The 16,328-nt window shown below is 56.5% G+C and overlaps 1 protein-coding gene across 3 annotated transcripts in view; it reads left to right on the plus strand.

Moving 5' to 3' along the window:
- The first annotated feature begins 202 nt into the window (after positions 1 to 202).
- The window catches only part of Arhgap8 (Rho GTPase activating protein 8), a 48,506-nt gene continuing 32,380 nt past the window's right edge, over positions 203 to 16,328 (plus strand). Inside the window, exon 1 of one of the 3 annotated variants that reach the window (XM_005379471.2) lies at positions 203 to 327. The gene's annotated coding sequence lies outside the window, so the exon portion shown is untranslated. Of the gene's footprint in view, positions 328 to 826; positions 912 to 16,328 lie in introns of those variants that run through there. The other 2 variants (XM_013511542.1, XM_005379469.2) reach the window with 2 other exon arrangements.

Consider the following 16,328-nt stretch of genomic DNA (forward strand, 5'->3'; position numbering starts at 1 on the left):
ACCCCGTCCCGCCTCACTTGGCACAGCCCCAAGGCGGGCGAATGGGTCGCACGGCAAGGAGAGCTGTGCGGGCCTCGAGGGAGGGGACTCAGGGGACCCAAGGAGGCTCCCGACCTGGAGGCGGAGCCAGGTGGCCGGGGCGGGGCCAGATGACAGGGGCGGGGCCAGGTGGCCGGGGCGGGGCCAGGTGACAGGGGCGGAGCCAGCGGCCGGGGCGGGGCCAGGTGAGCGCGGGACGAGGCCAGGTGAGCCCGGGCCGCACTAGGCGAGCGCAGGGCGGGGCCTGGCGAGCGCGGGCCTCGGCACCCGGAGCGGCGCGGCTGCTGGGTGAGTCGGGGTGCGTGGGCGGGCAGGATGGGGATCGGCACCGCCCGCAGGGCTGGCTACCCAGGTGGGGCACCCCGCCGGCCCCGGACCTGTCCCCGCGTACCCCCCTTCTCCTGCACCCCTCCCTCGCCCCCTCCCTCCCGCCGTGCTCTGGGCTGGGCTGTGTCCGCCCAAACTCTCGGGTCCTCTGTCGCTCGCCCGGGGCACTTGGATCGGGCCGGTCGGGGCTCGCCCCGGGCCTCGGCTCCGGTTCTAGAGGCCGGCGGCTTCGTCCTGCCTCACAGACGGGGAAACTGAGGCAGAGCAGGTGCCGCGCCGCTGCACGCGGGACCCGGAAACTGCTGCTCCCTGGGGGGACCCCAGAGTCAGGGCCACGCCAAGGCCGTCGCTCTCGGACGCCGGCGCGGCTGCTTTCGCTTTTCCCAAACCTGTGGCGGGGGAGGGGCGGAATTCCTGCGTTCTCGGCGGCCGCGGGGACAGGGGCGGGGCCAGGGCCGCCCCCAGGCCGCTGCGCTGGGACGCTTTCTGCAGGGGCGCGTACCCCCCTCTTCCCGCCTGCGAAAAGCAGGGTGACGTTTGTCCAGGTGAGGACGGAAATAAACAGCCTTGGACTGACCTCTCTCGGGGTGTTCGCGACGTGCCCTAAGTTCCTTGTTTTGTGCCTTCGGGGAAGAGCTGCTCCGTGCTCACCCGGCTGCCTGGTCCCCGTTCGCTTGCGCAGAGTCTCCTGGTCGGTGTGTGGGAGAAGCCGGCAGCTTTCAGCAGGCAGGGGGGATGCCTGGAGGAGGCTCGGAAGGTGGGTGGGAGGCCCGAAGGGAAGGGCGTGGCCCTTGGTGCCTAGAGATGGCTTCCAAGTGCAGGTGGAACGTGACAGAGGCGGTGTGTGACAGTGTGGGCAGAGAAGGCCCTGGAGTCACTGAAATGTGCCCCGCGACACGGTGAAGTCCGGGGCCTCACTAGCCCGTGGCATTTACTAGGCCGCACCCAGCAGGTCTTGGGCGCTGTGAACTGCAAAGTTAAAGGGGACATGAGACGCTCAGTCGCCTGGAGGTACCTGACCTTAGCCTCTCATCCCATTCCCTGACCCCACCCTTCCGTCTCTGATGGGGAAACTGAGGCACAGGCAGCTCAAGGGCGGTAAAGCTGCAGAAGTTCGGAGAGCTGGTGTGTCAAGCCGGTCACCTTCCTTCTTGAGCAATAGCTTCTGCCGCTGTAGAGGGACCTGCTGGCCATCCTCCCCACCTGGGGCCACCCTCCCTAGAGACCACTAGGCCCTACCCAAGGCCGACCGCTCCTTCCGCCATCACACCTGGCTCCCCGGCTGGGACTGTCACTGCCCACTTTTACAGATGAGGAAACTGAGGCATGAGGATGTCACACAGCTAGCTGTCTGTAGCCACACTGTCCACCGCTCTGCACCCCAGGTCAGCTGGCTGTTTGCTGTTACAAGTATTTGAAATTCTGCTATGGATAGAAAGCTGATGTTTTCCATTTCTTTCTAGATAGATTAACTCTTCCTTTCAAGTCTTCGATTCATCTTGGTGCCCAAGAGAGATGTGGGTGTCCAGAGGCCTCCCAGGGCCCCAAGGGTGCTTTTGAGGAGCCCTCCTGGGGGTGGCTGTCGGGGGACTGGGCCACAGATGGGTTCCGTGGTTTTGTGTCCTGTCCCAGCTGTCTCTCCCTGGGGTCTCCTTTGGAACGTCCCGCAGCAGATTCTGTCCAATTTTGTGGGATCCTGAATCCAGAGGACCTGGCAGAGTGACTCCCAAGTGACTTCTCTGGCTCCCTGATTGATTTCTCTTCTCATTAATGGGTACCGTTAGCCAAAGCTTGTCCCGGATCCCTGGGAATGAAGTCAGAGCTCAGCAGAGTCTGCACAGGGGATTGCAGTGGGGTGCGCAGCCCGGGGCCCGGCCCTATGTTCACGTGACTCTGATCGGGTTGTCCACGCAGCAGTTTGGTCTCCTCGTCCCTGAATCTGACATTACACCTCCTGGGCCACTGTTAATCCTTATCATTTTGTTCTGAAACCCTGTATCATTCTTACTGTTTTTGCTTTGTTTTGTTTTTGTCTATGTTGTTGGTATTTTGCTACTGTTCTTTTTTTCTTTTTTTTTCTTTTCTTTTTTTTTTTTTGGTCTTTTCGAGACAGGGTCTTGCTATGCAGTTCAAGCTGGCCTTGAGCTCACTTTGTAGCCCAAGCTGGTCTCGAACTCACAGTGATCCTCCTGCCTCAGCCTCCCAAGTGCTGGGATTATAGGTGCGCACCACCACACCCGGCTTCTTTTCTTTTTTGTTTCAATTCTCCTTAAAATTAAAAAAAAAAAAAACCTCCTGGGGATTACTGCAGAAGCCAGTGAGTTCTGTGCAGGTACAGGGCCTGCCCCTCTGAGCACGCTGGCCTTGGATGGTTGTAGCTGAGGCAGCAAGGCCTGGATTGGGGTGCAGTCTGTCCCTTCTGTGCTGGGGACCAGGCTGTTCCTTCTTCAAGCCAGATCGACTCTCAGCTGGTGGGGAGTGGAGCCGTGGCGCCGGCAGAAGGAACTGGTTGGGCCGGTGAAGTTTCCAGAAACTCCCCCAGGGACAGGACCGTCCCCTCCTCCCCCATCTGGACATTAATCAGAGCAGCTGGAGGGGACGCGGGAGGCAGGCGCTGTCTGGGCTGTGGGTCTGTGGGGCTTGGTTTCTGCAGGAGGCTGAACCCCTGGGGTGAGGATGCCTCCTCTTGGGCTTTGTGGGAAGCAGAGGTCTAGAGGTGGGGGTGGCCCTCTTACTACTACACCCCAGGCTTTATAAAGAGGGTTTGTTTACTCAAGTTTGTTTAAGTTTTGGAGAATTTCTGATATTCGCAGGGAAGCAGGGTGCACAGTGCAGCCACCAGCCTCCCCCAGCCTGCGCGCACCCCGCCCTCACCCCTTCCTGGCTCCCCGCCCCGGGCGTTTAGAGCAGTTCTCAGACCTGACTCCCCACATATTGCAGTGTGAAGCCCTATTTATTTGGTTTTTTAATTATTTCCTCCAGATTTATTACAGTGTAATCAGAAAATAAAAACAGTACCTATTTACAAGATACGGTGCAATGTTCTGATACAGGAGGGCATGGTGAAGTGGGCGGTGCGATGTTCTGATACAGGAGGGCATGGTGAAGTGGGCGGACCAAGCTTGAGACAGGTGCTCTCTCTCTCCTTCTCTGTGGCAGATTCTCATTCTGGCGCCGTACACTTGGAGTGGGCCCACTTTTCAGTGTGATGTCACCGGGTGGCTTGATTCAGCCCTGGTCATGGCCTCAGGTGTGGGAGGACAGGGCTTGTGCCCATTTCCTGGATGTGTACCTTGACTGGAGTGGGTCACAAAGGTCTCAGAACAGTTCTGCATCCTGTGTGGCACTTTCCTTCCCGTGATACTGGGGTAAAGTCTTCATGGGCCTGGCCCAGGTGCAGTAGATCTTTCTGTAAAGCTGGGTCTGCTGGTCCCAGTGGAGTTGATTGAGCCCCAGGACACTCCTTCAGTTCCCAGAGAGGCCAGGTTTGCATTCAGCCTGTATTGAGAATTGGCACTCAGTCAAGGGTGAGGATGAAACCTATCTTGGCTGGGTCCAAAGGTTCCAGGCAGAAAGCACAGCGGCCCATGCAAAGGCCCTGGGGCAGGAGTGCGGAATGTGTCTGAGGGGCAGAGGGAGCAGGGAAAGGTTACTGCAGTGTAGCAGCACCAGGTTCAACCAGACCTCAGGGGTTGAGTTTTGTCCCAAGAGTGACGGGGTGCCCTGGATGTGGAGAGGGTTGCCATGGTAGGCAGCTGGATGGCGGGGTACGGGGATGGGGAGAGGTCTCTGCCTGAGATCAGGGCTTGGGGATGAGAGGAGGGGCGAGGGTCCCCCCGACAGCTCTGAGTGAGGCTGGTGGAGACAGGCAGAGGTCCAGGGCAGAGAAGGGCTGGGCAGGGCGGTTGGTAGGAGTGGCCGCGGAGCCAGGCCAGGCCCTGTGCCCTCCGGTGGCTCCCCCAGGCCCTCCTCGTGCTGCCCATCCCGGGCTGGCTATGCCCTGGGACTCAGGCACGAGTCGGGCGTGTTGGGGCACACATGTGCTGGGACAAGGACACACAGGCACATGCTGCAGATTGGGGCGGGCAGGGATGGTGCTGAGAGCTGCTGAGTCCCGGGAAGCCCTGTGCCCCCGGCAGAGGACACCCGGGGCAGCAGAACATTCTGTACTTAACAGTCTTCCAAGCTCTGGGACAGGCCGGGGAGGGTCCGCAGGTCCAGCACGGCTCTTGGAGAGGCCCTGCCCGCGCTGCGGGCTGCCGGCTCTTCAGGGAGGCCGCTATAGCCGTCCAGGCTGCATCTGCACGCACAGCTGTGTGGACAAGCTCCTCCTGTGGACGCTCCGGAGAGCAGGATCTTCCTTTCCAGAAGCACCTGGAAAACCTCCTGGTGCCCCGGGAGGAAGGAACGAACCCATTCCAGCGGCCAGGGAAATTGCCAAGTTCTGGATAGCCCGAGCTTGTGTCCCCAGACATACCTTTGAGAGGGGCGATTGGTTCATTCTGGCCCTATCAGCCTGGCCTTGGGGCAGAGTGCACATGTGCATTTGTGCACATGCGCCTGTGTGTGTGTGTGTGTGTGTGTGTGTGTGTGTGTGTGTGTGTTCAGTGCCTTGCAGGTGTGAGGTGCCCACGGGAGCAAGTGCCTGGGGTTGAGGACACCGGAGGTTCGGGGCTGGTCTTCCCCGAGGCTGGTCTCTGTGACAGCCACAGCAGAACCTGTGGCCCTAGCAGCTCTAGAGACCCCCATGCCCTTTCAGAATGCCCAGCCCCGGGTCTGGGAAGAGTTCATGCAGTGGCCCCGGGCAGCCGTTCCCCCGCCCTCCCGCTCCGTGTCCCCTTTGGCCATCTCAGCCGGGGATTGTGCCTGTGTGGGGCGTCCCACACTGGCCCATTGGAGCCCGCGTGCTGTCCCTAGTGCTGGTGAGCGGTGGACAGAGTGTGCGCAAGCCAGTGGCATTGCTGAGACAAAAGCGTGAAAACTGCCACGGGACCCTGCCGTCCCAGCTGAGGGAACCCTGTATCCCAAGAATCAGGGGCCCTATGGAAGCCCCTTTCTCCCAGCCCTCGGAGGGTCAGGGTGGCTGTGACCCTGCCCCTGTCCCCAAGGCCCTTTGTCAGAGGCTGGGTCCTGAGCAGGGCGCAGGTGCCCCAGTACCAGCCAGACCTTCCTCTGTGCGCCCTGAGCACGGATTCGCTGCTTTACCGCCCGCTGCCAGTCTGCCCGAGGTAAGGAGGTGTTAATTTGTAGCTACAGCATTAAGATAATTGCTGCGAGGGTCTATTTGTGTAATGTGCAAATATATTTTTACAGCAACAAACCATTTTGCTATGAATTATAAATAGAGCAGTTGGGTGATTTGAAACCTGTTTTGCATAACGTGCACGGTGCAGGCTCTGCCGCTCAGCTCCAGCGGAGGCTTGCGGTCAACCCCACCATGCAAGTCCCCAAATGCTGGGCCCCTGCACCAGGTGTGGGGGGACAGGGCTGGCCATGAGAGCCCGAGCGAGGGCAGGCAGTGTGACTTGAAGGGGCAGGTTGGGGGTGGCAGAGCTTCCGCCCAGGAAGAGCTTCCTCGGCTGTGTGTGGTTATTGTCACTGAGTGTCCTGGGAGCGAGGGCCCGTCTGTGCCCGGCCCTGTGCTGGGCTCTCAGGTGCGGTGTGAGCCAGTCCTGCCGCGTGCTCTGTCCTCATGAAACCTTCAGTTGCTGAGGACCAGTGGAAACATTAGCCAGAGGATGGTGAGATACGAGTTCACTCCTCCCTGGCTGAGAGCCGCTAGAATCGGACCTCGGATGCCAGAAGTGCAGGGCACCCAGTACATGCCAAGGTGGAAAGGGAGACGCCAAAGCAGAGGTTGGGAGGATGCAGAGTGGGCCTGCAGGTGGGGGCTGTGAGGGGACTAAACTATGTTTGGTTGCTGGGGTGTCTGTGGTAGAGCACTTACCCAGCATGTGCAAGGTCCTGGGTTCCGGCCCCAGCACTACAAATATACAAGGGGTGATCAAAATGTACAGTGAAAGCTAAAATACAGTAAAAGACCCACTGCCGTGAACCCACCCTCAGAATCCTCCCCCTCACTTCCGGCACATGTGTCCCATTGTTCTTGCCACTTTCTGAAGCAGCTCTGGAAGTGCTCTTTCATGAGGGTCTTCATGAGGTGAATGCTACTGCCCAGTGCCAGCCAACGCAGAGCAGGGCCGTCAAGACAGGACGCTGCGTCCTCATCCACCTTATTCATCGGATCTGACGCCGTGTGAATTCTGACTCTCCCACAGTCAAAATGACTGAAAGGGAAACATTTCGAATCAATTCAAGACATCCAGGCAGCCTCGAAAGTAAAAGCGTAGGGAGCCCTTTGGCCACACCTGGCTTTATGCTACTGCGGTGATGCAAGGTGTCCCAGGATAGCTTTAGATTACTGCTGTCTCCGAGAAACTAGCCCCTTTATTGGGTTGGGACCATCTCAGGGCCTTCCCTGGCAGGACAAAGGCCTTACGCTGTATTCAAAGTCCCCTAATGTAATGCTAATCTCACCCACGAACACCTCCACCACAGTATGAAGACTGGTGTTTACCGAGCACCTGGACATCCGTCCCCCAGCCAGGCGGAGTCATGAACGCGTCGGCCACAGGCCTCACCCTGGTGCAGCCCTGCCCGTGGCTCCTGCAGGGACGGGACCTTGGCCCCGCGAGCTCCTGGGTCCCCCTCTGTGGCACGGGCTTCCTTCTGGGGCCTGGCCGGGCTGCCCCGCTGTGGGGCCCGGGGAGGGAGATGGCGGGCTGCCGCCCCAGTCCAAGCCCACAGGGCACCGCCAAGACAGCCTCACTGTGCTCCCCGCAGAGCACTGCAGGGAAGGGGCCTGGGTGTCCCCTACGCATCCCTTCCACCCAGGGCCAGGGCAGGGCCTGAACGGTGTGTGGCACGCTCGTGCCAAGTGTGCAGACTTTGAAACAAAGCGCCCCTTCTGTGCTTTCTGAGATAAACAGTCGGCCAAGAGGTTTTGAGTCTGTGAAGGAAAAAGCAGTCGCTGTCCTGCTCTTTGGCTACAGCAGAGGCGGGAGGAAAACAGCCCTCCAGCCTCAGAGGTCGTGGGCTCCCTGGCCCTGTGGCTGGTGTGTAGTCCCAGGGGTTTTGTCAGGCCCTCTGTGCTCTTAGATGTTTTTTTTTGTTGTTGTTTTTTGGGTTTTTTTTTGGCTTTTTGAGACAGGATCTCACTATGCAGTTCAGGCTGGCCTTGAGCCCACTTTGTTGCCCAGGCTGGTCTTGAACTTACAACAATCCTTCTGCCTCAGCCTCCTGAGTGCCGGGATTACAGGCATGCGCCACCATGCCTGGCCTACATGGGTGTTTTTGTTTTCTGGGAGCAGGGACACTGTGCAGGGAGGGGAGGTTGTCAGGGTGGTTCACCCCAGGGGGCAGTGCCTCCTGCGAGGCCTTTGAAGCAAGGTCACCAGGCGGTGCCCTGCCTTGGGGAGAGAGACTGTGTCCACTTGGGACCTGGCGCCCCCAGAAGTTTGTTTTCAAGCTGTTTGGTGACCTGTGACAGGTTTGTCCTTGGCAAAGGCCACAGCAGGGCTGGGAGCACTGCCGTGAGTGGCGTTGGAGGATGAGTGTGGTGGAACCCGAGGCTGCAGTGGGGTCCAGAGAAGCAGGGAGTGGGGACAGGGCCTTCCCGAGAAGGAGCGCCTCCTCTGCCTACCCTGGAGTTGGTTTGTTTGTTTGTTTTTGAAAGGTGATACTGTGGATTGACCGCAGGGCCTTTGCATGAAGCTATATCCTTAGCCCTTTTTTAGTTTTCACTTTGAGACAGGGTCTTGCTAAGTTACTAAGCTGCACCAACTTTCTACCCTCCTGCCTCAGCCTCCCAGAATGCTGAGATGACAGGTGTGCACCACCGTGCCTGGTTTGTCCTGAGATTTAAGTGGGCCAATAGGTGGCAGTGAGCTCCCCTACCCGCAAGGCAGAAACAGCCTTTGTCACCCCTGTGCCAGGCTTCCAGGGCTTGCTAGGTGGCCAAGGGGCTGATGACTGAGTCTGAAGTTCCCAGCCCACCCAGCTTCTGTGCCCTGTGCCTTCCTGGCCAGCTGCCCAGCTTCACCCCGAGGTGGACCTGGGGGATTCCAGGCCTCTACTTCATAGCGGGCAGGGCTGGGTCCCCCCAGGCTGTGTCCAGGATCCCGGACCTGGGTGTCACCCTGGAACTTGCCAGGTCCCCCTTGAGAGGTGGCCGATGCAGCCCGGGTGGGACATTGGGCCTCCCCTGCCTGGCAGTTGGTTCCCCACATGGTGCTGGGGGGGTGAGCCAGATCCAGAGTTTGCACCTGGCCTTTATGGCCCCCACCGCCTCTCAAGCCGTGTCCTTGGGGATGAGGTGATGGGGGAAATGGGGGTGCTGCCCTGGGAAGCCGGGATGCAGGCCGAGTCTCGGTGTGAAGTACTGTGGGTCTTTGGAGGGACTGATGGGGAATCAGTTATTGAACCAGGAGGTCCAAAGATGCCAGATGGAGGAGCTAGGACACGTGTGTGCGTGTGCATGTGTGTGTGTGTGCACGCGCACACCTGTCCCCCGCCCCCATCCCCATCCCCGCGTCCCCCGGGCCTTTGCCCCGCTGTCCTCCCTCCCCTCCTGGCCCTCTGCCTGAGGATCTCCGCCAGCACAGCCCTGGCAGCCCTGGGACTGGGCAGCAAGTCGTGGAGCAGCATGGCAGGCTCCTGTTCCATCTCCTGGCCCAGGGGGTCAAAGCTCTGGGCCGAGCCCCCCAGTGGCTCGAAGGGTGAGCAGATGGCTGGGGGCTTTGGGAAACGGTCACTGCAGATCCTGAAGGGCCCAGGGCCTCCCTTTAAAGACGCCGTGCTTTGGAAGGAGGTTTCAGCAAGCGCGCTGGAGGGGCACAGCATAGCACAGGGAGAGCTTGCAGAAGCCAAAGTCAAAGACCAAGCCAGTCCGCACCAAGATACAAGAGAACAGAACGGACGGAGGGGCAGAGACGCAGGTGGCCCAGGACTTGCTGAGGGACCTGGGGCAGGCACCTGCATCTCGGGAGCCTGGGTTTGTTCCCTGATCATCAGGGCCCACGAGCTGGGTATCGGCTGTCTTCTGCCCCTGCTCCCTCCACTGGGGCTGGTGTGGAAATTGTTCGGGCTGTAGGCACATTTAAGAAACATTACTGCCTGCCCTAGAAGTTCATGCCTGTAATCTCAGCCTCCTGGGAGGCTGAGGCAGGAGGGTCAAAAATTGGAGCCCAGCTGGGGGAATCTAGTGACTTAGAAAGATCCTGTCTCAAAATAAAATAAAAATGAAGAGGGCTGGGGATGTATCTAAATGCAAAAGCCTTGATTCAATCTCTAGGACTTCCCCACCCAGAGAAAGAGAAGAAACCTGAGTGAGGTCACACATGGAACTTGATTTTTTTTTTTTTTTTTTTTTGAGGCAGGGTCTTACTGGGTAGCCCAGGCTGGCCTCGAACTCGCTGCAATCCTCCTGCCTCAGCCTCCCTAACTCCTTATCTTGATTCACAACTGGTAGCATTCATTCCCTCAGGATCGTCTCCCTCCCGTCTCCTCTGAACTGCTGCAGAGGAGCTGGCAGCCCCCTCCTTTCCTGCTGGATGTTTTAGGGTGCATGTCTTGAACACAAGGCCCTCCCCCACCATCGTCCTACCCAAGCCAGCAGTGACTCCCTACTATCCCCAGCTGCCCAGCCCACCTGCATGTGTGCCCCGTGCCCAGAAGTGTTTGGACCACTCCCCAGGAACCGGAACCCCTTGAGGTGCCCAGGACCTGCCCTGCCCTGTCTCTGCACGACATTACCAGCTCCAGAGGCAGGGCCGGCTGTCTGCTGTCTCCTCACCCAGTGTGCTGTCTCACCCTCTCTGCATCCGTTTGGGGTCTTTCCCGTGCACTCAAATTTAGCTCCAAGGCTGACTCAGACTCAGGTTAAACCTCAGGCGAGAGCCCTTCATCGGCGGGTGTCTGTCTAGTCAGAGTGGCTGCAGTGCGGCAGGAGGGACAGGTGACTTCAGGTTGTCCCACGGTCACAGGCGGAACTGGCTGACCGAGGTGGTGATCTCTGGACCTTCCGTCCCTGAGATGGGGACTACCCTGGCCTGAGTGAACGTCCTGTTCTCAGGCTCCGCCCACCTGGTGACTCTGGCACCAACCCACAGTCTGCCTGAAACTCCTTGGGAAGCAGCTGAGCGCATACGTGCGCGGCTGTCTGACGTTTCCTTCCGCTGCCTGGCTCTCCGGCTCCGTGCTGATGCCCCACGGCCTCGACGGCTCTTGCTTTAGAGTAGGTTTGAAATCAGAAAGTCTTTCCGCTCTTCTTTTTCAAAATTACCTTCGCTATTCTAGGTCCTTTTTAGTTCCAAATACATTTTGGAATCTGTTTGGTATTTTCTGTGAAAAAGCCTGTGGAGGTTTTCTTTGGGACTGCATTTGATTCCATAGAGCCGTTTCAGGAGAATTGACATGTTTTTATTTTATTTTATTTTATTTTATTTTTTGAGACAGGGTCTCGCTATACAGTTCAGGCTGGCCTTGAGCTCGCTTTGTAGCCCAGGCTGTCCTCGAGCTCTCAATGATCCTCCTGCCTCAGCCTCCCGAGTTCTGGGATTACAGACATGCGCCACCACGTGGGGCCAGAACTGATGTGTTTACAGTATTATCTTCCGGTCTGCAAGTGGGCCAGCTTCACCACCACCCGGGCCCCTTTAATTTTGTTCAGTAATGTTTTGTTTGCTGTGTTGAGATTAGGTACCTCTTTTGTTTTATCCCTGAGAATGTTCAATTTGGATGTTATTATTGATGGATTTCACCTTTTTCATTGCATATTTGTTCATTGTTTGCATTTAGGGTACAGTTGGTTTTATTTGCTTATTTATTTTAGGTGGTACTGGGACTGAACCCAGAGCTTCATCCTGAACTACATCTCCACCCCTTTTCTTTTCTTTTTTTTTTTTTTTTGTCTTTTTTTTTTTTTTTTTTTGTCTTTTTTGAGACAGGGTCTCACTACGCAGTGCAGGCTGGCCTAGAGCTCACTTTGGAGCCCCAGCTGGTCTCAAACTCACAATGATCCTCCTGTTTCAGCCTCCCAAGTGCTGGGATGACACACATGCACCACCATGCCCGGCAACCCTTTTCTTATTTTTTAGTTTTGACACAGGGTCTCGCTAAATTACTAAATTGCCAAGCCTGGGCTGGAACTTTCAACCTTCCTGCCTCAGCTTCCCAGAGTGCTAGGACTACAGGTGTGTACTGCCATGTTCAACTAAAATATAACTGATTTTATATATTGGCTTTTTTTCCTCTTTTTTTTTTTTAAAAAAATCTTCTTTATTGGCTCAAGTAGCTCTTTGTAGATTGCTTAGGATTTTCTACTTAGATATGTTACCTGTAAGTAAAATCTTACAGGTAAGATTTATCTTCCTTTCTAATGCATATACTTTTTATTTTTTTATTATTGATTGCAGTAGGAGGCCTTGAGTATAATATTGACTAAAAGAGGTGAGAGGGACCTTCATTGCTCTGCAAACCGTTAGGAATGAGGTGCTTATAGGTTTTTTTATAGTTGCTTTTTATCAGGTTTAAAAAATTCTCTTCTTAGTTTTGCTAGTTTCCATTATAAATGAGTCTCGAACTTTGAACTCTTTCCCTGTGTTATTTGGGATGCTGTTCTCCCCTTGTCTGTGTCTGTGGTGAGCTACCTTGGTTTGTTTGTTCTTTGTTTGTTTGTTTGAGACAGGCTCTCACTTTGTAGTCTGGGCTGACCTTTACCTCACAGCAATCCTCCTGCCTCAGCCTCTTGAGGGCTGGGATTGCAGACGTGCACCATCATGCTTAGCCTTTGACTAGTTTCTTTAATAGTTTGAAGGAGAGGTACTTTAAAACAGAAATTCCAGGAGGTGGCAGTCTCTTGGGGCAGGACACATAACCAAAGGCAAAATGAGTGCCCAAAGCAGTCCTGTCGCTCGGCACCAACCTGCCGTATAAGCTGGCCTGAGTTTACAGCTCAGCGAGGTGGCCGGCGTCCAGCTGCCCCGACGTCAGCTTCTGCTGGATGTGGCTACTTCTGGGAGCTGGGCCGCCACCCAGAGCCTGACCGTATACAAGGAGCTAAATTGCCCTGACCTTTGGACAGCCCTAAAGAGGCAGCAGAATGCTGGGTGTCTCCATTCTTTTTTTTAAGGAAAAAAGGTTTCTTTTGCTCATGATTCTAGCGATTTCAGTCAATGGTTGGCTGACTCCAGGGCACAAACATGGCAGAAGAAAGCTAGTCACATCATGGCAGCAAGGAAGAGCCAGAGAGGATGGTGCCAGGGGCCAGGGACCAGACATAAGGGACCAAGGTCACAGCCCCCAGGACCTAGTCAGGCAAGCCCAGAAGTGTACTTTATTAATCCCCCAGGCACCTGTCAAGCCACTCAAGGTGACACCCAATACTCACCACCAGAAATCAGCACCTTGTCAGCTCGACACCCAAACACATCACTTTAATCATACTTAATCACCAAATACAGACTATCACAAAATCATCATTCAACCCAGTGTGGTATAACTGTCCTGCTTACAACTGAAAAAACACTAGTTTCTTTCCCAACATCTCAACAGTTCTAGCATTGCTCAAAAGTCCAAGCCCAAAGTCTCCTCTGAGACTCAAGCCAAACTTTTAGCTGTGAACCCACAGGTCCCCACTCTTAATCAGAGAGAGATAGTATTGGGAGTCTGTTTTCACCACAGTGTGTGTGTGTGTGTGTGTGTGTGTGTGCGCGTGTGTGTGAGAGAGAGAGAGAGGGAGAGATCAAATCCAGACCTTCTCCATTGAGCCCTTTTAAAAAGTTTTCATCTTGAGGCAGGAGCTCACTAAGTCACTAACTTCCCCAGGCGGGACTTGAACTTATGATCTTGCTGCCTCAGCCTCCTAGAATGCTAGGGTTATAGGCATGCACCACCATGCCTGGCTCACAGATCTTTTTATCTTTTAATCAGCTCATCCATATTCCATAGCTGCTTTTGATTTTGGGAAAAATCAGCTTCCCCGGCACGTGAGGGCTCGTCCTCTCTCCTCCAAGCGCCCTGCCCCGAGTTTGCGCGGTGCCTGAGCCTGGGCCTCTCGGCCTCCTGAAGTCAGCAGCCCCCGGCCTGGCCGCTCTGTCCCCGGGTGGGTTCATCAGGGGGGAGGAGTTACGCCCAGATTCCCGGTGCCAGCTGCTGAGTTTTGAGTCTGAAACTTCCAGGAGCATCTTGTCCTCTGAAGAGGTCACAAAAGTGCGCTGTTCGAGGGGCGTCAGCAGCTCTTGTTACTATGGTGACGTTGTAGTGGTGCTGTCCTGGTCCCGCAGAGGCTGGTGTCCCCGTGGACTCTTCTCACCTGTTCCGCCCGGCAGCTCCGATTCTCCCGTGACAGCCACCGTTGCCAGCCACCGAGGTGTCCGTTTCCTCCTGGAAGGACGTCAGGGGCCAGGGTAGAATCGGGTGTCGAGCTCGGTTTCCTGTGCCCGGAGACACATCGAGGTGGCGGACACGTGGCGCTCGCTGGGCGGCACTTACCGAGTGTGTCTGGCGCTGACACTCTACAAGACCGCGCAGGAGGTTTCTGGATTTTGTCTGGCGTCCTTGACCATGCGGCCCCAAGGAGTCATTTAACACACACTCATAAATGCGCAGCGCAGCCTGGCAAGGGGGAGGCATCTGACTCACAGCTCTGATGAACACACTGAGGCATGGGTGACTGGGGCTGGTACAGAGCTGCCCGAACACTGGAGAGACCTGGGAGCAGAATGAGGGCTCCCACCCTGACCAGCTTTGTGACCTTAAGCTTGGGCTGCCAGCTTCCTTCAGTTGCTGGACCTCAGTTTTCTTGTCTTTAAAATGGGGATAATTATGGCTTGAGGTTGAGGAGGATGAAGCACAGGGACCCTGCACACTATCTAGACCCAGGTAGGCATCCCCGTCCCTCACGGATGCCCAGTCTGCCTCCTTGAGTCTGCTGGGCCTGGGCCGGGTGCTGAGTGCGGGGTGGGGACACCCTACACAGCCTAGCAAGGACAGCGTAGACCCACAGTGAGTGTGTGACCTGCTGGGGACTTGCCAGCACCAGCGGACAGAGCTGTAGGGGAGCGGCAGAAGGACAGATGGCGGCGTGGTGGGGGCAGAACTTCTCCTTGGAGGTCACTGTCCCTCTCTTTGCTGTTTCGAAACCAGCATGGAGCAGAGGGAAGTCCCGGGCACTGAGCCCGCTGGCCGGAGGGTCGTGTTGTCCACATGGAACGTGGCCGCTGGGGGCAGGAGGGCAGCAGTCCCGGCTCCCTGCCGAGGGAGGCAGCTCCTTTGTGTCACCACCCAGCAGGCCGAGGGCCGGGGCTGTACTTGGGGGCAGGTGAAGTCACTGCCGAGTGTTAACCTCGGATGTTTAAACCGGATTCCTCCAGGAAACGTGTGTTAGTAACATCTTATGCTGAAATAATTTTCTCAGTGCGTTCATTTAGTCTCTTCGAGCGGAGAGTGTCAGCTCGGCGTGCACTGTGTCTCCATAGCAAAAGTCCACTCGTTTTGTGAGACGCGGTCCTCTATCACCCGAACCAGCTGCAGCAGAAAACAGGGTTCATTAGAAGGGTGCAGTGAGGGACAGCAGCGTCCAGGGGTGCAGCCTTGGGGCCCTGGTGTTTATCATCGATCAACCCTGTCTTCTGCCCTGACTTCCTCTTCAATTTCAACCTGAGGTCACACTAAGTCACAGGTTGCCCAGGCTGGCCTCAAACTCGATCTTCCTGCCTCAGCCTCCCAGAGTGCTGGGATTACAGGTGGGCACCTGGCAATCTGGCACCTGAGCACTTCTCTGGGGGCTCGACCTGCTGGGTCCCTGGGGGTGGGGAGCCCCCGCACCAAGCCCAGGACACACTGCGGAATGAATGAGGGGCTCTCTGGGGGCTGCTCCCCGTCTGACCTGCCCCCTCCTCTCCAGCCCCCGCTGCCCACTGCACTGTGACCCCGTTCTCTTGTTGCTTGCACACTCCTGACCCGGCGTCCCATTCCTTCCTGCGGGGAGTCTGCACAGCCTGCCTGCTGCCACACCATTACTCCCCAGCCAGCCCCAAAGTCCCTGGCGTCCACAGAGGGGCTACGCAGGCTGTCCAGAGGTTGGAGGTGACCCCTGCTGTCCCTGCATGTCCAGGCGCCTCCACTCCCGCCCTATCACCCTTGCCAGGCTTCGAGCCCCATCTGTCAGGGGAACCACAGTCAGAGCTTTTCTGTCATTTTGTTCAACACAACTGAGCTGCCCACACTGGGACAGAGCTGCAGCTCGCTGGTGCCCTCCTTCTGGCTGGCGGTGCCGCTCACGGTGTGCCCAGCAGGGGAACTGCGGTGGTTCCCTGCTTTGCACACACCTGTGCAATCCATGGTGCATGAGTGACCACGTCTGGCCAGTGTGTGCAAGAGTGGAATCACTGAAAGCTGGCCGTGCAGGTGAAACTCTGTAATCCCAGCACGCAGGAGGCTGAGGCAGGAAGATCACAAGTTTAAGGCCAGTCTGGGCAATTAGTGAGTTCAAGCCCAGCCTGGAGAATACAGGGTGAGACCCTGTCTCCAAAAAAGGGGATAGGGATCGATTTCTGAGTCTTGGGTATATAGATCTTTTTAGATTAGATTCTAGTGTTTAAACATTGGCAGCTTGTGCGTCATTTGGAGGAGAGAAATTAGAATAGTGACGGACTCCCTAGATGGGCATTTTCGGTATTTCATGTGGTGAAAGCATCCCTGGGCTCTGTGTACTTCTCCCTCAGGACCTCAGGAGGGACCCTCATGCCAGGTCCCAAGTTGGAGTCGGCCTCAGGACAGTCCAGCCAGGCTGCTCACCAGTCAGGAGAGCATGTCAGGGCTGGACCCTGAGGACCAGGCTTACAGGTAATACTGCGTGGTATACACTTACTATTTTGATTTTTTTTTTTTTTTTTTTTTTT

This window comes from Chinchilla lanigera, unplaced genomic scaffold, assembly GCF_000276665.1.
Source record: "Chinchilla lanigera isolate Chin_1 unplaced genomic scaffold, ChiLan1.0 scaffold00012, whole genome shotgun sequence".
NCBI classification, from domain to species: Eukaryota; Metazoa; Chordata; class Mammalia; order Rodentia; family Chinchillidae; genus Chinchilla; species Chinchilla lanigera.